This window comes from Muscardinus avellanarius (assembly GCF_963383645.1).
Source record: "Muscardinus avellanarius genome assembly, chromosome: 2".
NCBI lineage: Eukaryota > Metazoa > Chordata > Mammalia > Rodentia > Gliridae > Muscardinus > Muscardinus avellanarius.
In genome coordinates this window covers 199,368,140-199,392,107 of record NC_137787.1, presented here as the reverse complement: position 1 = coordinate 199,392,107, position 23,968 = coordinate 199,368,140, and the positions used below count along the sequence as shown (strand labels likewise).

The 23,968-nt window shown below is 46.3% G+C and overlaps 1 protein-coding gene across 1 annotated transcript in view; it reads right to left on the bottom strand.

Annotated features, from left to right (window-relative positions):
* The window catches only part of MYO16 (myosin XVI), a gene marked incomplete at both ends in the record, with an annotated part of 497,659 nt that overhangs the window by 103,444 nt on the left and 370,247 nt on the right, over positions 1-23,968 (bottom strand). The gene's annotated exons all lie outside the window — the stretch shown is intronic.

The window sequence follows — 23,968 nt, the reverse complement described above, 5'->3', positions numbered from 1 at the left end:
AGCGGTGGACAATCCTCTTTTACAGGGAAAATGGTTTTGAAAATGAGTCAAACATATTTTTCAAGCTTTTAATTTATGTTTAGCACTGTCATGGAGCCACACAAACCATCCGTTCCAAGAACATTTTAAGAGAATAAAAAAATCTATTAGTTTTTATTTAAATCCCTGGTTTCCTCTTTTAAAAATATACCTTTGGAAAAACGCAGGCAGGCTCCTTTTTAACACTTGAGAGTGAATCTAGACATTGTTAGAGGCCATAATAAAGAAATATCAAAACATCTTACAGTCTTATTTCACTAAAAGGTAGAATAGCATTCTCCCCACATATTAAACATTGAGTATTTTAAATGTCCTCCAAGGACATTATTATTTTAGAAAGTAGCTCTGAGCAACTGACTTCTATTCGTCATCTGAAATTCACAGCAATATAACAATTTTACATAGATTTTTTAAAAACTGACTTTAAAATGATATCACCCATTGAAGAATCTATGCAAAATTTCCTTTGTACTTAAGAGTGTTTAGCATACAAGGAAGAATGTACTAAAGGAGGAGGATAGAGGAGGAGGAGAAGGAGAAAAAGGAAGAGGAGGGAGAAAGAAGGAGGAGGAGGAGAGGAGGAAAGAAATAAAGGAGCAGAGAATAGTGCGTTGCATCTCATGCCCTCTGTGCTGAGGTGGATCTGGGGTCAATGGTGCTGTAAGCCAGTGGGTGCTCAATGCCTCAGTTCAAGCCACATGTCTTCTGTTATATTCTGTACAGTATGTATGTATGTATGTATGTATGTATGTATGTATGTGCTGGGGTGGATCCCAGAGGCATTCTATCTTTGAGCTACACCCCCAGCCCTAGTTTTTTATTCTTTATTTTGAAACAGGGTCTCACTGAGTTGCAAAGGGCCTCACTAAATAGCTGGAGGTGGCTGTGAACCATGATCCTCCTGTCTCAGCCTCCCAAATGCTGGGATTATAGGCATGGCCCACCAACACCCAGCTTTGTACAGTACTTTAGTGCCCACCTGAAGTACACTGAAGCAAATATGATAAATATTTGCTTCCTCAGGGTGGTCAGATTGCTTCCCTCTCTCTCTGAGTGGTTATATTCTGTACAGTATTTATTTATTTGTTTATTTAGGTACCGGGGTGAAGGCAATACCACGCACGTGCAGTGGATTCTTAGAGCCATCGGCACTTCCTGACTTCTCTAAGTCCTTCAGGTAAGGGGGGAGCATGTGGACATTTCCACAATGAATTGGGGTCCAGTGCCTACCCAGAACAAGCTGAGCAAATTCACCTGCTGGGGACTGAAAGCTTGTGTTTCCTAGAACCCACAGGTGGAAATTCTAACCTCCAACATGATGGTGTGGGAAGTAGGGTCTTTGGAAGTTGCTTAGTCACGAGGGTAGAGATCTCAGGAATGGGATGAGTACCCTCAGAAGGAGCGGAAGAGCCTCAAAGAGCTCTTCCTGCTCTTAAGGGCAGAGTGACAAGGTGCCTCCATGAAGCAGCCAGCAGGCTCCACAAGGACATGAGTTTGTTGGTGCCGTGACTTGGACTTCCAGCCTCTGGGATTGTGAGGAATATATTTCTCTCATTTATAAGCCATTCAGTCTATGGTCACTTGTCATAGGAGTTTGAGCTCACCAAGATAATACCTACTTCACTTTTCAAGAGAAGACATTTCTTATTTCTTTTGTTAAATCCTTAGCACTGTCATTGAGAACTCAGTTATTATTTTTCCTGGATGGAGAATCTTTCTAACCTTGCTAGCCATGAGCCAGCCCAGATAAATCCATCCACATCAGCAACAGCCCTTCCTGCTTAGAAATAGGTTTTGCCCATACATCTCACTCAGGGTATAGGAGTGCAAGGGAGTTCCCAAAGCAGTTAGTAGTAGAGATCGACACTAAAACTGTAACGCTGGAGGCAAGCCGTGTGCAGTGATGCTCATCATTTTGACCACACCAAACAGACTTCAATGATTCGCAGATGACTGACATATCTGGTATTTTCTTTGATAGTTAATAAGACTATGACTTCCTCTACATCAAGCATTAAAGCAGGCATCTCTGTTTTTTTCCCCTGGCCATGCTGTGGACACTGCAGGAGAGGATGCGGCTTCCTGGGCACAGTAGCAGAGCAGATGGGCATCCTGTCGTGTGTGGGGAGAGTGGAGCTGGAACACTGTGCACGGGGCAGTGTGTGTGGCCACCTGGAAGGTGACAGACGTCCCCTGGGAATACGGCCGCGTGGCAGTGGAGCATGGATCATGTTCAAGGCGTTCCAGTGGCTGAATGGCAGCAGGAGATGCAAGTATAAGGTACGTTTGAACAGGAAGGCCACTGGAATGAAGAACTGATTGAGCCTTCAGGCCACAAATTTGCAACACATTTTAGGAGCCCCTTGGTAAGCCCCCTGGGAGCAATCTCTGCCCTCCCTTGGGGCAGCCTAAGTGTGTTTATTTTTCTGGGTGTGAAGCAATGCAAATTCTATTCCGCATCACAGGCTCTTATCTGTCCTGAAAGTGCAAACACTGCTCCGGGGAAAGGGGCCATTGTGTAGATGTGTCTACCTGGCCTAGGGGAGTGGGCGATGCCACGCAAAGTTTCTTGAGCACCAAGTGAGTGCAAACAGCTTTCCAGGTCAGGGCATGGGCTCCTCACGGAAGCAGGGAGCCTGCTTTACCATGATCTTCTGAGAGTGTGAGAGCTGGTCATCATAGAAATTAACTCACTCACCCAGGTACACAGAGATGATGATATGCATTGAATCTGTCCTCCAAAAAGATAAATGAATAGGACCTCATTTGGATATAGAGTCTTTGTAGATGTAATCAGGTTAATATGAGAAAATTAAGGTGGGCCCTAATTCAACAGTCTTGTCCTTATAAGAAGAAAAGGCAGAGCCTGATGTGGCGATGTACACTTGTAACCCCAGCATTTGGGAGTCTGAGACTGGAGGATCGAGGTTCATGGAACATCTCAGCTACTTACTGACCCTTTGTAACTCAGAGAGACACTGTTTCAAAATAATGAATTACAAAATAGGGCTGGGGGTGTATCTCGGAGGTAGAATGCCCCTGGGCTCCATCTCCAGTACTGAAAAAAAATTTAAAAAAGGCCCTGTGTGTTTTGTAGCACTATACCAGGGAGTGCAGGCAGAAGCTTGGGCGACATCGCTTCAGGCTGAGGAGCAGCAGGGATTGAGGCACCCTGGGGACCAGGAAGAGTGGAAGTATGAGGGCAAGCCTATGTCTCTTTAAGACCCTTAGGTGGGGGTTCCCTGCTACAGCAGATGCAGCCAATGTGGCTGAGCTGGGCCGTGGACCCAGGGCCACCTGACTGCAGGCAGACTATCCATCACCACAGCCTATGTGATGACTCACCAGCCCTGGCCCCCGATGGCTCCCCAGAGGAACAGGAGATGACCAGAAAAGGCTAAAGAAGGAAACCTCAACACCAGCCGCCCTTGTGCCGGCCATGCAGACACAGCAGTGGCCTCTGACCTTTGCAAGGTGACAGGGCCTCCTCCAGAGCAAACTAGAACTTGGCATGAAACACAGACTCACCCATGCCCTTGGGAAAATGGAGGTCGTTCTGCCAGTTAGCCAGAGTCACACAATGAAATGACATCACTCAAATTATCGTTTTCTCTCCCTGAGAGTTGTCTCATTCGGAAATTTGGTTAATTATCACCAAGAAGTTAACTGATAGAGTTCAAGTATCTGAATGTAGTATTAGCAAGTCAGAATGAAAACTCCTGCACTTGGTATTTTTCTTTTTTTCTCATTTTATATTGTTCTTCTGACACTTGGAATGGTATAATTCTGACATTTCAACTGAAAAGACAAAGGCATCATCTTAAGACAGGGCGACACGCTCTGTTTTAGTGAGGCTTTTTAAACGGTCGTTTGGAATGTGTCACCTGCGGGAGGTGCCTCTGCTATGGAAGGGCATGGCCATGCTGTCACCGAGCTGAGACCTGCACCCCCAGGTCTCAGCCTGAGACCGAGTTTGTGACAAGCCCCTGTGGCAGATGTGTCCTGGGCACGAGCGCCTGGAGGTGGAACTGCTCGGCCTCACCCCACACCTCCCACCTCTGCTGTCGCGGGCCGTGCAGACCGTGCCTCCTGGGTCCACAGAAGACTCCTGCATCCAGGCTCCACCTTTCTGACACCTGAGATAAACCAGCTGCCTATTAAAAAGTAAGCATCAGCTTCCCAGCCAGGCTGCTCCTCTTGCCAATGACAATAATGCTGCCCCATGTCTGGAGTCGGCGTCCAGTGGCCTCTTTATCCAGGATCAATCACTCAATTCATCAGTACTGACTGAGCAGAGTCTGCATAAGGATGTTTTAGGGAACAAAACAAGGCCCTTGTATTCTTTCATGAGGAGGGTATTAAAGCGTCAGGAACGGAGGGTATCGAATACAACGCGAGGATGCACTGAAGATGAAGCCGGAGCTTCTACTGCGACGAGACCCCGACCGTGGAAGAAGCATGGCCTCTCCAGGGGAAGGGAGCAAAGCTGAGGAAACCAAAGGTCCAGAGGCCCGAGTGAGCATCGTGTCCAGAGGCTGCCTGGAGACAGGCGGGAGCCAGTGCAGCTGGGGAAGGCGTGATAGGAAAGGTTGAAGAAGGAGTGAGCTTGGCACTCAGGTTGGGGAAGGATGGCATCTGATTTGACTGTCAGTCCTGGGAGCCAGAGCAACATCACCCCACACTAAAGCATTGTGAAGCAGCTGGGCTGAGCGTGGGCTGCAGCGGGCAGGGGAGCAGGCGGGGGCCCTCTGGAGCCCGGTCAGAGGATCAGGAGAGAGATCCTGGACCAGGATGGCAGGCGGCAGCGCAGGTGGTGGGATAGTAGGCTCTCTGATGGCGGGGTTGCGGGGTGGTAAGAGGAAGAGAGAATGAAGCCAAGAAACTGGTGCAGAATTTTGACATTTATGGAGATGGACTAGACTGGGAAGAACAGTTATTTTCCCAGAGCCATGCTACAGAAAAGAAGGAAAACACCATAAGTGGGAACCAACGAGGAGGAACTGGAGAAGGAAGCAAGGGCCAGACATCATACGTCAGCCAGTGGCCCCAACAGACCATTCCTCTCTGGCAGGCAGGTACCAAGCCCAGGTTGGTTTCTTTCAACCACGGGGTAGGGTGGGATTGGTCACCTAGGAATCTGAGCCCCTTCCTGTTTGGTGCCAAATACACAATGCTCTTGTGGGGCTTCATCAGGGCGCGTCGGAGGGTTCACGTCCTCACCTCTGTGACTGTGCCACTTTGGAATCTCCCTTCCTCCTGTCTGCATCCTAAACTGCTGGTCTATAATGAGGTGGGCTTCGAGTTCCTGAAAACTGCTGTCACCTGGGCACTGCACATCAAGTACTCTCTCTCCACCCAGGGCTGAGAACGGGCGCCCTCGGCAGGAAACTCACAGCAGCGGTGCGTGACGACACCAGAACAATGCAGTCACAGCATCTCACAGGCCCTGAGTGGGGGATATGGCACGATGTGCACGCTGTGAGGCCTCCACCTTTCAAGAGGGACACACTGAAAGAGGTGAACAGACGCAAAGAACATTCGAGATGGGCCGAGCAGGACCTGAGGAAAGTGGTGGAATAAGTGTTTCTCGCTTCAAGAGCCACCGCCTGGTCTACAGGAGAGCTCTGACAGCCTAGTCCACGAACCTGGAGATAAGAATAAATGCACGTAGCCAAGTGCGGTGGTACACTCCTGTAATCCCAGTATTTGGGAGGCGGAGACAGGAGGACCACAGGTGTGCGGCTGGTACACAAACACTTAGTGAGAACTTGTTTCGAAATAAAATATAAAAAGTTCTGTGGATATGGCTCAGCAGTAGAATGCCCACGGGCCCCCCAAACGTGCACAGAGTCCTACTATCCCACCACCTGCTCTGCTGCCTGCGATCCCGGTCCAGGATCTCTCTCCTGATCCTTGGACCGGGCTCTAGAGGGCCCCTCCTCCTGCTCCCCTGCCCGCTGCAGACCACGCGCAGCCCAGCAGCTTCACACACACACACACACACACACACACACACAAACACACACACACACACACACACACGGTTAATGCAGTTACCATAGAATTCACCTTAAATAAAATAACTTTTAATTGAGGAATTAATTAAAAAAAAAAACTGTAACCAAAATGGGCATGGTGGCACAACGCTTGTAATCCCCGCGTTTGGGAGGCGGAGACAAGAGGATCTCGCAGGTTCGAAGCCAGCCTTGCTAGCTTAAGAGACCCTGTTTCCAAATAAAAAATATAAAAAATAGGTCTGAGAGTGTAGCCTAGAGGTAGAAGGGTTTCCAGGAACCCCAGTACCACCAAAAAACAAAACAAAAACCAACAACAACAACAACAAAAAACTGTAACCAAGAAGCAGAAGAATTACTTTTTTTAGAAAAATACAACGTATGTAAGTCAAATTAGTTGTTAAAACCTCAGAAAGTTCCTCTGGATTTATTTCTGTTTACTAAATATTGGTTTCATCTCTTCATTTTCAGTGAAATTGAGAATTTCATTATGACAGTGAAAATTCTCTTGCTTTAATGTCCCAAAACCCTTTCATTCTCTCAACAAACATTACAAACACCTGTTACGAGGCGGGCACTACAGGAAATACCTGAATGATCCTGGTGTGTAAAGTGATGCTCTAATTTGACTGCACAATCTCAGATAGGAAGTATGGCCTACTTTGGTCAAGACTGTCTGTCAGGAAAGATGCTATTTCCCTATCTTGAGATCTTATGAAACTTATCTTATTATGGTCATACTTTACTTGTTTGTGAATCATAAAATAACATTTGGGGCATACAGGTTGCCTTCTCCTTTCTACTAGGAGCAGAGGAGACAGTCAGTGCAGAGTGAACCATGGGCAGAGAGGTGGGCTTCCTGGGAGCTGCCTGCTGGGGGATGGACAGAGAGGACGGAAGTGATGGACAGGGAGGAGCAGAGGAGCTGGGAGGGCTGGTGGAGCTGTCCAGCTGCAGAGCTACCACAGCAAGGCAGAGTGTGACCATGGTCAGCAGTGCTGAATGCTGCAGGGAAGGGGTGGGCCATCTGGTGACGAGAGTCAGTGGCACTGTGAGACCTAGGAGACAGATTGGCACGAGAGCACCAGGACCTTGGCAGATGTGACTGACAAAGAGCTCAGTCCTGGTTCATGATGCAAAATAAAGATCAACCCTGAGAAAATGGGTCATAGGAGGAACTCTAGACAAAGAAGAAGAAATTACAGGTAAGCAAATAGGCAACCTAACTAAGTAGGATGGGAGGGGCAGAGAGAGATTCCTACTGTAGATCATGTACAGTCACAAACATATCAAAGTCAGTCACTAAGCCAAACACGAGAAGGTGGGGGGGGGGCGGGCAGGAACTGGGGAAGGGCTAAATGAGGGATGTGTGCATGTATGCCTCCACCATCTTGAACCCCATTAAGATGTGTGACTACAATGCACCCATACAAAAATTAATAAAAAGAAAAGCTTTAACAAATAAAGCTAAAAATATTTTTTTCTAGAAACCTACCAAAAGAAAATACAAGACCAATAGCTGGAAACTAAAGAGTGAAAGTGTGGAATGTTTTCTTTTGCAAAGGTATATTAGTATTTTCTCAGCTATAATCTAAAAGACATGACCACATTACTTAGAAAGATTTATTAACTCGGGGTTTTGAGGTCTGGTCCCTGTAAGGCTGGGCACTGGACTGTGGATCTCAGGACATGGCGGCACAGAGGGCGGCAGGAAACAGAAGGGAGGGCGCGAGGTTTCACTCTCACATCAAGAAGCCCTGAGGTCAGAAGGAGAGAGGGAGGGAGGGAGGAGGAGGAACCACACAGTCCTCAAGGCCCCACCTCAGGGCCCCACCATCTCCAGGAACACCCTGATGGCCTCAGCCACCACCCAGATAAATCCATTACCAGGACTCTATCTGCTGTTGGAATTACAATCCTCATGACTCAGTTACATCAGCTCCAAACATCACCTTCTGAGCTCTTCAAGGGGCCATTCTGTATCTAGCTAGAACAAAAGACAAGGAGAAACAACCGAGCTTACAGGCAGCATGCATAGAAACGCACACATCCCACATCCTACTCGAGGCTGCTCTCCTGTTATTCAGGGAGAGGTTCCCTGACACTTCCCCTGGATCACAGCATGGCATCTCCACCTAGTGCCACTGGCCAGCCTGCACAGGGGCGCATTACAGTGTCTTTTGCTCCCATTCTTGCTCTCAAAGGACACCCAGCACTGGTGGGGAAGGGTCCTGTAGCTAATTTCCAGCACTGGGAAGGCTGAGTGGCGGGTCACAGGCACAGCTGCCCAGCGACAGGAAGGCACTGAGCACAGAGCACAGGAGGGTGGGGTCCAATCAGGAGGAATGAGATGCACAGAAAGAGAAAGGGCTTGGGAGCTTTTTTCTTTTAAGGAAAAGGATGTGAGAGCAAACCCCCAGAGTGCTAGGAGTCATCCGCTTCCCAGGCAAGTCCGCTGTGTTCTCTGTTGTGCATGGTGTCTCCTTCCCATGGCTCCGTGGTGAACCCATCCCACTCACTACAGTGGTTCCAGCCTCCCCTACTGAACGGATTGTGTTGGCAGGCCTCTCCCCATGTCCACGCTGCAGCAGGAGGACCCCACTGCTCGCCACATGCATGTGCGCCTTTGCCAGGTGTTCCTGTCTACCTCTTCACCTTAGCTTTGACCACCCCCTGACCACAGCACACTGCCAACTCCACCCATTATGAAGCTTGGTGCCTGTATGCTTTCTGCCTGGAGCTTCTCAGAGACACAGGCTCCACCTGCTCCCCTCCGGTATATTTATTGGAAGCGTGGAAAGGGGCTTCCTGTACCTTGCAGTGGCTCATGAGCCTCCTGGGATGCTCTGGCTAGAATTTGGTCTTGAGTTTATTTGTACATCTGTTGTCATCCACATGGGGCTTACCAGTTCTCAGCATGGTCTACGAGGGACTCTTCCAAGGATTCTACCAAGGAAAGAATTCGTTGCATTGTTAAGCTGACAACCCCAGGCTTGCTGCTTATGACGTGGGTCAGGACTGACTTCCTCTCTCCTTTCAAATTAGGGGTTTGTCAACCCCATGGCTGACAGTATTTATCAGGCATCTCCTGGCTCGAGAACCCTTGGGAGTTGGGTCCTAATTAAGTAAAGAAGCCAGGAACAAATGTGTAGAATTAAGGTGGCATCTCCGGTTAACTTTGCCTCAGGGCTTGGGGCAGATGCTGCAGAGGAAGTGGCTGTGTGCGGCAGGAGCCCAGTGAGGAAATGGCTGTCCCTGGCATCACCCACAGTCCAGGCTGGTTCTGCGGGCTCTGGGAGCCTGGCGTGGGTAGGGTCTTCCCTAGCTTCTACATGCGATTGTCCAGAGTTGAAAAGGAGGCAGAGAGGAGGAAAGCAAAGGAAGGCTTACAAAGTGACTCGAGGTCACAGGTTTGGTGGCGGGTCTTCCCATATACCCACCAGATGTGTACAACGACCCCAGCATGACATGTACAGAGGCTCTGGAGGGATATCCACAAGTGAGTTCATGGCAGAGCTGGCATCTTGATCCAGCTGAAGGATCCTGAGTCAAGCACAGCTCCTGCGTAAGTGATGCAGGAGGTGGGATAAGAAACAGACTCGCCCTCCCATCCTTGTGCTTCAGGGGGTAAAGACAACCAACATACAGGATAATGTATAAGTGGGGACTGTCAGTAAGTTAGTGAGAACGGCCGAAGGCAAGATGTCCTGTATTCCATTAAGTTCCATGATTGCTGTTCCCTGTAGGTACAAGCCTTCTCCTTTAAAGTTTTAGATCATTCTCTCTCTTCTCCACTCCCTTACTGTGGTGGTCACCGATAATGCTGTGTGTGTGTGTGTGTGTGTGTGTGTGTGTGTGTGTGTTTTACTGGGAATCAAATCCAGAAACATTCTCTGAGCTACATATCAACATATCAAGCCTTTTTTTATTTTTTCATTTTGAAACAGGGTCTAAGTTCCTGGGTGATGATATTTTGAGAGCACCTTAGCCATATTTGTTAGGAATTTATCTGTTAAGACTCTGCACTAAAATGAGATTCCATTTGACTTTCACAACACTGATGGCAGAAACCCAGAGGAGGAAACAGGAGCTAATGTGAAAGAAAAAGAACTGTGGATCTTGGAGCAATCACACATGAGAGAGAGAGAGGAGAGAGAGGAGAGAGAGGAGAGAGAGGAGAGAGAGAGAGAGAGAGAGAGAGAGAGAGAGAGAGAGAGAGAGAGAGGGAGAAGATCTGCAGTAGTCTTCAGCCCGCTCTGCGCTCCTTCTGGGATCCCTTGTTCTCTTTCCCGTCACAGCTGCACAGGTGCCAAGCAGCTGCAGTGTGCCCCAGAGTGGCGTGGTGCAGGCAATGGGCGCGAACAGCCTGCCACCTCCTCCTTCGCATCACTCCTGACCCAGGACCACAGGAGCTGCCCAGGGATACCAGCTAGCTCCATGCTACTGATCCAGGCACCGTGTGTAACTAGGCCAGGGTCTCGCATCCTGCACAGTGCAGGAGCTGGATAATAAAAGAGAGCGGAATTATGCGTCAACTCCTGGGATTAGGCCATACCTGTGTGCAGATAGCAAGTGGGTTCAGAGCAGATCATCCCTTAGGAATTTACCTGACAGTGTTTTCAAGTCCCATACTAAAGCTGGACCCACCACTGCATCGTCACTGTGCAATTCAGCACATTCTGTGTCTTCAGTGAGGGGGAGAATGCAAAACTAAACTGGAGAAGCCTAGGCGTGGGACCTACACAGGTCCCCCTCCTGAGCAGTCACAATACGTGCACTCTGTCTCAGTGAGCGTGAGCTTGCTTCCAGCACAAGCCGAGGGTATTCTGCCACCCAGAAACCCCTTTGGTGCGCACAAGTACTGCAGAGTCCTGGACTACAGGGGGCACTGGAACCGTGGCCCTGGGTGGCCGAGGCTGCGAGGGAGCTGAAAGAACAGTGGGCAGGGGAAGAGCCTGCTGCTGCCTGGGCTCGCACTCAGGATGCTCGGAGTGGCCAGTTCTGCGCATGGCGGCGGCGCTGGGCCGTGTTCTGCGTCCTCTGCACTGCGCTCCGTGACTCACTGGCTGAGCCACAGCACGTATCTATCAGGTACCAGAACAGCTTGTTTAGTTCTACCGAAAAGAACAGATGTTCACTTGTGTAAGCCTCAATAAGAGGCCTCTTTAAGCTATGTGGTTTAGGCAAAATTATTCTGTTCCTAAAGCAGTTTTCTCCTTAATCAAATATTCAGCAGGGCCACTCTGACCTCCTATCTTTGTGTAGGAACAGAAAGTGAGAACAGGTAGGCTGACTTGATAGAGACATGTTATTCTGCTTTTTCCTTCCCCTGCAGAACAGAGGAGGCTGTTTTCGAAAATAACTGGGAGCTCTGTGGAGCAGGGCGGTCATCGCGGTAATGCTATTATTTACACAAGTGGGGGCCTGCTGCCGATATTAATTTGGGCTACTTGCTGCCAGGTGAATCTCCTGTTTGCAATCTCACTGCCATTACAACTGGTTAGCAAGTCACATGGAAATTCAGAAGAAATTACAAAATTCTGCCAAGCAGGGAGTTGGTAATGAGCGACTACACTATTTGAAGAATAAGGGCATGTTTGAAAGTGTGGGACGGGGGATGAGTCAAGACCTAGGGTTTGGCATCTGAACCTCATTATGTTTGTTCATTTTGGAAAGTACTAATTTTAAAATAGAGCCAGCCAATATTTGGCCACACAAAATAAACATAAGAACAGTGAGGCATTAAACATTAGCAGCAGTGAGTTTTATGTCAATTGACTGTGTTTTGTCCTATTGAGCCAAGAGACGCAGGAGCATGTCCATTTTAAGAACATGTCATCACGATGGTGAGTTAACATAGACCATGGAGCCATATCTGTAAGTCTTTAAGTCCTGACCTGCCGCTCTTCATCAGCGTAGCCACGATGCCTGAGTAATGGGGAAATAGCCACGCTAAGAATGAGAAGCTACGGCATTTATATTTTGAGAAAAAATAACTTATGCATTGAATTGAGTCATATTGAATCGTGTGTGTGTGTGTGTGTGGTACTAGGGATGGAACCCAGGGGCATTATATCTCTGAGCTACACTCCCAGCCCTAGTTTTTAGTTAGCCGTGTGTGTGTGTGTGTGTGTGTGTGTGTGTGTGTGTGTGGTACTGGGGGTGGAACCCAGAAGCTTTCTACCTCTGGGCTATACTCCCAGACCTATTTTATATTTTATTTGGAAACAGGGTCTCACTAAGTTGCTGAAGCCTCAGTAATTAGCTGAGGCTGGTTTTAAACCTGTGCAATCCTCCTGTCTTAGCCTCGCAAGCTCGGAGATTACAAGTGTGTGCTACCACGCCCAGTTGTCTTTTTATTTTTGAAACAGGGGCTCACTGAGTTGCAAAGGGCTACATAGCTGAGGCTGTTCGCGAACAGTGATCCTGTGGTCTCTGCCTCTCAAACGCTGGGATTACAAGTGTGTGCTACTATGCCCGGCTGAATCTAGACTACTCTAAAAATAATCACTTGTTTTGACCATTTTTACATATTAGATGGATTGGTCCAATTAAAAAAAGGGGCATGATATTTGAGATATCTTAAAATTTTAAGTATATTTTTATTCACTGGTAGCCACTAATCCTTGTAATGAAAGCTTGAAATTTCAAAAAAGGTACAGTTAAAATTGGCATTAACTTGGATGCTAAACAGCCTCAGGTACTTAGTGAGGCTCTCAGCAACTTAGGGAGACCCTGTTTCCAAATAAAATATAAAATATATCGGAGAGTATATTCCAGAGGTAGAAAGCCTCTGGGTCCCACCCCCAGTACCGCCAAAATAAAATAAATAAATAAATAAATAAATAAACAAACAAAACATACGCAAAAGTGCTTAGCACTAGAGACAGTCAGTCATGAACAGAGAACCTGCTGCTGGGGGCCTTTCAGGGAATGCTGCGCACTGTCCGTGGGCCCTCTGGGAATCGAATTCTCTGGAGGTACTTTTTTTAATTTTTTTTACTGCTTTTATAGTTCTTTTGAATAAAACTTAAGCTGTAGAAAACTGGAAAAAATGGAAATAATCCCTGTCCAAGTCAACGCAAATGCAGTCTGCGGTGGGCAGTGCAAGTGGATCGTGTTGCCAGAGGACGAAAATCTTTATAAATCAACATTAAAAAAAAATACTGGCTTTAACAACTTATTAGTTTGTTCTTTACATAAGCAGCTCTATAAAATTTTTGGTTTTATATTTTACTTTTTTGGGGGGAAGGGTACTGTGGATTGAGCCTGGGGGGGGGGCGGGATTCTACTTCTGAGCTACATTCCCAGACCTTTTATTTTTTTTTTATTTTGAAAGAGGTTCAAAGTCTCTGAGGCTAGTCTTGAACTTGCGATCCTCCTGTGTCAGCTTACTAAGAACTGGGATTACAGGTGCGCCGCTGCACCCATCTCGAAATAAAATCTTGACTGTGCATTCCTAACCTATTTCTGTGATGGTTGTGACTGTAGCTTGTGGATGACTGTACTTTGACACGGCGCACACGGCACGGGAGGCCCCGCGAGCAGCTGGAATCCCGGCATCAACCAGCTTGCGTTGACTTCACCTTGCCGCGCTCTCCAACTCTGCAGCCCAGCTGCTATTTCATTCATTCATTCATTCATTCATTCATTCATTCATTCACTCATTATCTGGTGCACACCACTCTGTCAAAATACCCCAAGTCAGAACAGTCAAAAATAGCCTGTAAGCTATACCCGATAGCCACATTTTGGATCTCCTCTCCTACTTTCCTGTTTCCAGAGGACTTGATCTTCCCTGGTCTCCGAAACCACTGGCTTCTCCCAGCTGAAGCAGCCTCCTCCACGGCACTTTCCCCTCCCCTGCTTCCCCGTCCTGCCTGCTCACCCAGCCCCGGGTAGATGCTCTCTGGTCCGCTCTGGGTGAAGGTGTGTGCTGCGTGTTACCCCTTGCTTTCCTCCGCCATCCCCCACACATTCCAGGCTGCAGCTCCCACCCGCCGCCAGCTCATGACTGACTGCGGCCTAGAGAAGGCACCATGGTTTCCCCTCCTGTGTGTCCTCTTTCAGGGCTTGCCCCGCAGTCCTGCCTCGCCTTCCGGTCCTCTCCTGCAGACATGCTCTCCCTCGCAGGCCTTGCGGTCCATGGCTTCTGCGGGCTTCCCACGCCCGGGGTGTTCCTACCGTCTGGTTGTCACCCATGACATTGCTCTAACTGCAGCCACACTCTAGTGATATACAATATGTATCTTCCAGCAGACTTTTCTTTTTGTCTATTTCTGAGATACACCCCCAGCCTTTTTTTGTTGTTGTTGTTGTTGCTGTACTGGGAGTGAACCCAGGGGCATCTACCTCTGAGCTATATCCCCAGCCCTATTTTTTATTCTTTATTTTGAAACAGGGACTCACTGAATTGCAAAGGGCTTCACTAAGTAGCTGAGGCTGTCTCCTGTCTCAGCCTCCCAAATGCTGGGATTACAAGCATGCGGCACCACGCCTGGCTTCCCCCAATAATTATGTATGTATGTATGCATGTATGTATGTATGTATTTATTTATTTAGTGGTACTGGGGATGGAACCCAGGGGCATTCTACCTCTGAGCTATATCCCTAGCCCTATTTTTATTTTCATTCTTTATTTTGAAACAGGGTCTCACTAAGTAGCTGAGGCTGGCCATGAACTTGCGATCTTCCTGTCTCAGCCTCCCAAGTACTGGGATTGCAAATGTAGGCCACTGTGCCCACTTATCTTTTATTTTGAAATAGGGTTTTGCTAAGTTGGGGAGGCTAGCCACAAATTTGAGATCCTCTAGCCTTAGCCTCCCAAGTCCTGGAATCACAGGCAAGTGTTGTGGCACCCAGCTCTAGCAGACTTTTTAAGGTGCTGTTGCTCATTAGCACCCCACTGGTCCCTGGACCCCACCCCAGACTGAACTCACATGCCTGGCTCTTGGCTTCTCCCCACCATGCTGCACCTCGAGTCCCCACCGGGAGCCTAAGCGCCAGCTCTGGCTCCCCTTCCTTTCCACTGTCGGATACTCCATGCCTGTGATCGGGAAGTGACTCTACAGTATTCCAAGTTTGACAGCCCATCATGACACAGCACACTCTGGCTCCGAGTGTCAGATGCCCAGGGAGGGAAACCAGGTGACCCATCTCCTTTGGGGACATCAGGTCCTTGAAGGAGCCAGAGAGCAATGATTTTAGGCTGTGGGGGCCTTATGTCGAAATGCTCGGCTCCAACCTTGGAACGGGTCCGCAGGCGACATGATAACACAATGTGTGTGTACCAATAAAACTTTACTCAAAATGAAGGCAGCTAGCTAGATTTGTCCATGGGCCAAAGTTTACCAGTTTCTGATCCAACATAAAGAACAATAAAATCACTTTATTACTCTGTTTAAAATTTTTAATACCATCCCAGCATTGTGTATGGGGGACATACACACTTATACTGTGTATGAAGAAAATGTTTAAAGCTTATTAGCGACAGGACGACACCGTTTTGTGCCCTATAGCACACTGTTCCTGTCCTTCCCTCGAGCTCCCATCTTCGGTGCTGGTCCTTTTGCTCCTGCAGTGGGAAGGTCCCTCCCTGGATACCAGATGATGCTTCTGTCTTCCTCCCATCTCCACGGTAACCTCAGCCACCCAGTCCCTTCAGTCTAAGTCTGGGCTTTCCTCCCTCGCATCCCTTAATGGGTTTATTTCTCATAGCTGTTCAAGACATGCCCAGGAATTTCTTTAGAGCCTTCCATCCAGGGAGGTGACATGCCTTCCCCCAGGTTCCGGGGACACCCACGGTGCTATCTTGGGCGTCTGCCCCCCACCTGGCAGTGAGTTACTTAGCTTGGACAGGACCAAGCCGCCATTGTACCCTCTGTTACTTCCAACAGCAGCAGTCAGTCCAGGGGAACAGGGCACTCATTCTAATAAGAGACTGGACACAGAGCTCCTGGGTCTTGAGAGAGCACTTGGGTAAGATTCAGACATTAAGATTTTAAGGAAATAAAAGAACATTCAGAAAGATGTAAGGGAAAGGCATAAGACAGTGTTCTTCTCTGTTAGATGTTATATAGGATTGCCACATTTAGACATTTTAAAGACTTCAAAGGATAATGTTGTGAAAGTATATCTGCAGCTTCAAATGAAGGCCTTATCTTTTAAATAAATAAATACTTTTGAAAGCTTGAAGATTATATGACACACATACACACTACTATTCAAAGACTATCTTAATTTTTTTTGTTTGAATGAGATCAATTACTGCTAGGATGACACTTTATATAACTTCCCTGATCACTGAAATTTAATGGCAATAGCATATAATAAAGGCCAGGGGCATATGCTTTAACTTTGCGAGCTTTATTTCTGACCAAATGGATGCATGTCACATGTTTATTCCAATATTTAGCTTCTGTAGAGACTTGTGAGATAATAGATGGGAAACATAAGTTTCAACAAGTGTCATCCTGTTGCTAATAAGATTTAAAAAGGTTTTCATACACAGTGTCTATGTGCATGTGCCCCAAACACAGTATTTACAATGGTTGAGATAATTATGGGAAATATAATACAGATACTGAATTAAAAGCATATCTTCCCAGTCTACTTAAAAATTCTGAAATAACTTTATATTTTCTTTAATATCACAGGGTTCGCTGGGTTAAGTCATGGTTAGAGCAGCAATAAGAAAATGGAAGTTTTCTTAAATTAACTCTTCAACTCTATTGTTGGCTAAGAAGGGAGCACTTTATCTTGAGCTGAACACATTTTTGAGGTGACTGGGGGTGTGCAGGACAGAATGTCTGTGAGACTTCTGACACAGTGTCAGAATTCTGCTCAAATTTCTGACTATAAAGATGTATGTTTGACTACTTAGTAATAGAAACCCCCAACCCAGATTTCCCTGAGAATAGGCTGAAAGTCACCAGCTTCCTGGACAATTTCTAGTATGCTTAATTTTAACTTAATTAAAATCCATGCACATTCAAACAAATATAGTATTCGCCTCCACTTCCTATCCCAAACACGTCTAGCATCATCATTTTATAAAATACCAGCTGCTCTGTGTTAATTTTTATACAGAGTTATAAATCTGTTTAGGAAAAGTTGGTATACATCTGAATAATCAAAGCAGAAAGTGTACCAGTCTCCATACCAACAGAAATTACCTTAAAAATGCAAATGTTCAAACAGTACCTTCATGGAGGAAGTTCTCCATTATTAATAAGAATGGATTGTAGGAACTCATGAGAAAGCCCAGGAGCAGCCATAGAGTAAGAAACAAATATCACAAAGAAGGGATTAGGATTGCCTTGACCCTCCATACTGAAAGAACTAAAAACAAAGCACGTGGAAAGCACCGGATGTCAAGACTCCAGACACCAGACAATGGAGCCAGTGGTACTTCCCAAAGGACAGAAAGTGAGTGAGTTAAGCTCTAACCGTGCCCAAGTTCACTTCCTGGAGAGAACCTTCAGGCTTCCGCACAGAGTCGGGGCCAAGTGAGACCTGACCATCTCTGAGCTGGAGGGATGGAACTGGCAGGCGAAGGTGCCCGGTGGCTGGAGTTTCCAGGGCAGAGAATCAGGAGAGACCGCACAGAGAGAAGATAGCAGAAAGCCTCAGAAGCACACCCAGGTCCCGAGCAGAACGCTCGTCCACCCGTGCGTGTGAGTACGGTGACCTGGCAGAGAGCCAGCTGACCAGGTGAGAGGGACCATCCGCAGGCTGAAGAAGGAAGGAGGTCCTGCCCCCCCGCCCCAGCCGGGTGGGGCAACACAACCGGTTCCAGACCAAGTTCTAGAATGTTCATAGACATAGAAGAACGTGCCCCATCTGACAGAAACTCACAATGTCTGATAGCTAGCCAGAAATCAACAGGCATACAGAAATACCACCGATGTATGGAGAAAAATCAGCTGGCACTGACCCGGAAGGGACACATCCTGAAATGCATGAAGTAATAGACACCAGAAGAAAGAGAATGTGTTAAAGATATGAAGTGCTTTCAAAAGATCCAAATCCAGTTTGTGGAGAAGAAAACTCTAACGACTGAAATTCTGAAAAGCCATGGAATTAATTGTTAAAACCACGGAAGATTAGAGTGTCCGGAAGAAATGATTAGTGGGCTTGAAATCAGCAATTAAAACCAGAACAAAAAGGTAAAAACAACTAACACACTGGTGACCTGCGGTGCACCGTAAGTGCCTGTCATGCAGGAATCATGATTTCTTTATTCTATTTTATTTTGCACTGTAATCACACATCTCGATGCAGTTCAGGGTGATGCACACAGCACTCGCTCTCGCCCTCCCCACCTTTCAGGGCCCAGTGCAGTGCGGGCTTTGGTAACTCTGTGGACGTGCGCCATTGTCCATTGAGGGCTTCCTTCTTCGAGCCTTCATCCGCCCTCCGCTCCCCTCGCTAGGCCCCTCGTTCACTCTCAGCTTTCTTTCCCTTTCTCTGCAGTCTCTCCTGTATACCAGTTTGTGACGGATTAATCTCACTCAGCATGGTCTTCTCTAGTTTCATCCATTTCTCAAAAAATGACATAGTTTTGTTCTTTATGGCTGAGTAGAATTTCATTGTGCATATATCCCACAATTCTGTAATCCACTCATATGTTGATGGATATTTTGGCAGGTTCCACCGTTTAGCAATTATGAATTGTGCAGCTATAAACATAGATATTATGCATTACTATGATGGTAGTCTTGTTTCAGTTCTTTTGGGAGACTCAATAACAGGAATCATGATTTTTTTTTTTTTTTTTTGGTGGTACTGGGGGTGGAACCCAGGGGCTTTCTACCTCTGGGCTATACTCCTAGACCTGTTTTATATTTTATTTGGAAACAGGGTCTCACTAAGTTGCTGAGAGCCTCACTAAGTAGCTGAGGCTGGCTTCGAACCTGCGTGTTCCTCCCGTCTCAGCCTCCCAAGCACGGGGATTACAAGTGTTCCTCCCGTCTCAGCCTCCCAAGCGCGGAGATTACAAGAGAGGAAAGAAAGAAGAGAGGGGAGAGGGGGAAGAGGAGAGAGAGAGCGAGAATGAGAGAGAGAGAGAGCAAGAGAGCAAGAGAGAGCGAGAGAGCGAGAGAGATTGTGACAACATGGTGAATATGGATTTTTCAATCGATGAGACCTGTGAACTCGAAGACCCAAGGAGCTTGATGAATCCCGAGCTCAAGAAACACAACAGAAGCCTCAGCAAGAGTAAGTGTTTCCCACTTACACCACTCAAAAAATAAAGAGAGAAGCCGGGCGTGGTGGGCACGCTTGTCATCCCTGTGCTTGGGAGGCTGAGACAGGAGGATTGCACAGGTTCGAAGCCAGCCGTGCTGGCTTAAGAGACCCTGTTTCCAAATAAAAATATAAAATAGGTCTGGGAGCGTAGCCCAGAGGTAGAAGGGTTTTTAGGAACCCCAGTACCACCAAAAAAATAAAAAATAAAATAAAATATAAAAAATAAATAAAAAGTAGAGAAAATCTTAAAAGCACACAGTAATGAAAGGTGCATTCCATACAGAAGGACAAAATTAAGGATGACAGCCAATTTCTTCTTGGAAGAACTACAAGGAGGAGGAGTAACACCTTAAAAATACTGGAAGAAAGTCCGCCAACCTGAAATGCCTGACTTCATAAATAAGTCTTTCAAAAATGAAGGTGGGAAAGAGCAACACGGAGACTGAACCCTCGTGCCAACCGTGGATGGTGAATCCATGCAACAAGCTACTGCTCTTGTGGGGAATTTGATGGCTGGGTCCCCGTGTGTGCAGAACACAGGGTCTGTGGCAATCTGCACTTTCAGCTAAGTTTTTCTGTGAACCTACAACTAATCTAGATAATAATCTGTAACAATAAATAAACTGGAAAAATAGAAGTAAAATGATGTAGTATTCCTGCACCCATAGTTTGGAGGGAGCCTGTGAACTCATAAAAAACAAGTGGATCACTTCCCAGCGCTCCTCCTTCCTCCCAATCCCCCACCCATCCCCGGTCTCCTCCTCCTATCCTCCATCCAGATGTCTGGGTCTACTTCATCCTCTCAGCTGGGCACGCATGCCAAGTGCATCCACAGCCACCTGACAGATAAAGAAACACCAAGAAGGCTCCCCATCCTCTACCATCACTACTGCCCTCAGAGAGGCTTCCATTGTGGAGGAGGACAGGGGACTCTGGTCTCTCTGGTACAGCACAGCTTGGGTTTAGCAAGAGAAGTAGAGCAAATGGCAAGAGTGCATTTCACACACCCAGAACGTCTAGAGCTCCATGTCCTGCCTCTTGAGTCTGAAGTAAAGGTGCTTCCCAGACCTCTCTCTGGGTACCAATGCCAATTCCTGGCTTTACCGCTGTCTGGATTCCAGGACCCTGGATACCGAGGAAAATGGATAACAGAGGGAAATGTATATCAAATGCTTATACTGGAATAGGAAAACAGGTTGACATTGCTAATCTAAACTTCAACCTTAGCCAGGCGTGGTGGCGCATGCTTGTAATCCTCACGCTTGGGAGGCAGAGACAGGAGGATCGTGCAGGTTCGAAGCCAGCCGTGCGTGCTGGTTTCGGAGACCCTGTTTCCAAATAAAAATGTAAAAATAGGTCTGGGAGTGTAGCTCGGAGGTAGAAGGGTTTCCAGGAACCCCAGTACAACACACAAACAAAATATATAATAATAATAAACTTCAACCTTAATACTGGGGAAAAACCCAGACCTAAATACATAGAGAGCAAGCAGAGAAATAATAAAGAGCTGAAACTGATGAGACTGATTCAAACAAGTGTTTGATCAGAAAACAATGGAGATAATTATATCAAAAACTGCTGAGTTGAGTCAGTAAATACATTAATAAATCTCTAGCAAAACAGTCAAAAAGGAGAGAAGGCACAATTGTAAGTATCAGAAAAAAAAAAGACAGGACATCACTCTATACCCTGCAGACATGTAATGGATGATAGTGGACTTTTTTTTTTTTTTTTTGGTGGTACTGGGGTTCCTGGAAGCCCTTCTACCTCCGGGCTACACTCCCAGACCTATTTTTTATACTTTTTTATTTGGAAACAGGGTCTCATAAGCCAGCGCGGGCGGCTGGCTTCGAACCTGCGCGATCCTCCTGTCTCTGCCTCCCAAGCGTGGGGATTACAAGCGTGTGCCACCACGCCCGGCATTTTTTTTTTTTTTTTTGGTGGTACTGGGGTTCCTGGAAGCCCTTCTACCTCCGGGCTACACTCCCAGACCTATTTTATATTTTTGAAACAGGGTCTCTTATGCCAGTGCGGCTGGCTTCGAACCTGCGCGATCCTCCTGTCTCCGCCTCCCAAGCGCGGGGATTACAAGCGTGCGCCACCACGCCCGGTGATAGTGGACTTTTAATCCGAATTTTATTAATATAACTACTGTGAAGATCAGTGTGACAGATCTTCTAGAGACTAAGCACGAAACTACCATATGACCCGCTATAGCACTCTTTAGTATCTTTCCCGAAGAAGTAAAGTTGGAAAACTCTAGTGACACCTGCGAACCCATGTACGTAACAGTACAACTCACAAGAGCAAATTATGGAACCAGCCTGGGTGCCATCAACAGACAGCTGGGTAAAGAAAATACGCTATATACACACAATGGAGTTTTGTTCGGTCATACACAAGAACAAAACTGCATCACGAATAGAAAACTGAATGGAACCAGGGAATATTATGGAGAGATCGGCCAGTCTCAGAAAGTCAAGGGCCAGGTGTTTTCTTCTCCTAATTGGAAGCTAGAGAGAAAACAGAGAACAAAAGAGACTTTAGATCATTGAGGATAGAGTTCAGTGCAGGGACCCTGGGAGGGAATGGAGGAGGGAGGCGGGGAAGGAAAAGGGAGGAGTGAGAAAGGAATTGGCTTGAATAGTGTTACGTCCACATATGGAGCTATCGCTACCAATCTCTCTCACTAACGGGTGGTAGCAGGCGGATGTGGAGGGACCTACACTGTGCTGTGTGCATGTGTGAAGCGTCACTTTGAACCTCACTATGGTGTATAATTATCATGCACCAGTAAAAATATATCATAAAAGATATGCTAAGGGAATACTGAGACAATCCACATACATCCAACACCTGAGGTGACATAGATCAGTTCCTTAAAAACACAAACTACTAAAACACAACCAAGACGAAACAGATGACTTAAAATTTCTTAGAGCTCCCGAATCAGTTGAATTCATCCTCAATACCCTTCTAAATAAGAAATGGCAATACCTGAAAAGGTTCACTGAAAAATTATACCAAAGATTTAAAAAGAATTGATGCTCATTCTATACAATGCTTCCCACAACACAGAAGACAGTGCACACTCTTGGAGGATATATCTGCCCATTCATTAATCAAGGTAGGTGCATCTTCAGAATATACAAATAACTCTAAAAATAATCCGTCCAACACAAATTAGGCAAGATGTTTGAGCAAAACGTTGATCAGAAAATACATATGGGTGGCAATAAGACCAGGCAGAGATGAGCGCTGCCACTGAGGATGGGGGATGGGAAGTGAAATCACAGGAGAATTACGCGCACTCATCAGCACATCAGCAATAAAGAAGTACTGCGCTTAAAGACCGCGCGGCGACACCACGGCTCACCCGGAAGGACAGACTCTGCATTCTGAATACTTTCCCTTCCAGTTACGCAAGTGTGGGATTTCTAGGAGAACACAAAGGTAAAGCTCCCTGTGAGTGTGTGCCGCCTCCTCTCCGCAGCAAGTGGGTGCTTTATTGGGAGTAATGATCAACACACGATAAAAGATAGAAGTCAACACATAAAAGATCAGCACTAAATTATGAACTGCTTAATTCAAGTGGAGGAACGTGATTATGGCCCTGGTGTTGGGCATAAAAAACACATTATCTGATGTGTTTACTTGTCCCAAGTATAGGACCCACTGGCTTTTGAATCGCCTATGTGATGACTCCTTTTTACGCATCTTTTCCTGGTAATTTCACAGTCTCTCATATGCGGGAATAACTTTCTCCTCTTACTGTTTTGTTAAGTCAGCATTATTTTGCTAATTAATATTGCATAAATAGGATGACTTTCATTGCTTAGCTTTGCAGAGGCCTGATAGAAGTTCTTCAAAACCAAGTAACTGCAGTTACTCTCAAATTTGTTTTTTTTTTTTTTTTTTTGTACTGGTGATGGAATCCAGGGGCTTTCTACCTTTGAGATACACCCTCAGCCCTATTTTTTTATTCTTTATTTTGAAACAAGGACTCACTAAGTTTCAGAGTGCCTTACTAAGTAGCTGAGGCTGGCCTTGAACCTGTTATCCTCCTGTTTTAGCCTCTCAAGTACTGGAATTACAAGCATGTGCCATCACGCCCAGCTTTGGTATTCTTGTTTATGAAAGAAACACTGATTTTTTGTGTCAAGATGCTGGGAGCTAAAATGTCACCTGGCTTCTATCTCAGGGGTGGGGTCACACCATCCTGGTAATTTCTTATTGATTCACTCCCTGCACACATGTTCATCTCACTCTTTAAGAACATTCATCCTTCCAATTTTATTTTGGGGTATATTAAAATTCCTTTCTAACTCAAGTTGTCTAGATTTTCACAGCTATGGATTAAGTAGTCAAGGTTCTATACATAAATATATACTTCTAGTCACAAATGGGGAGATATTTGTAAGATTAGTAGTTTCATATTTAAAAATAATATTTTCATTAGCATTTTTAATCTTTAGCAAATGTGTTTTTAAAAAAGTAGTGTGAATTTCTTGACAAAAAATGAATTAAAAAATTCTAAAGTTGAATACTGCTAAGAGTGGACCTCTTTCTTTCTTAGAACCTAAATATGCACTAATTTTGTCATTACCACAGTAAGTTTTCAAGGTCAAGAGTCGTGGTACCCGCGCATAGAGTGTTCTGTGTCTGGT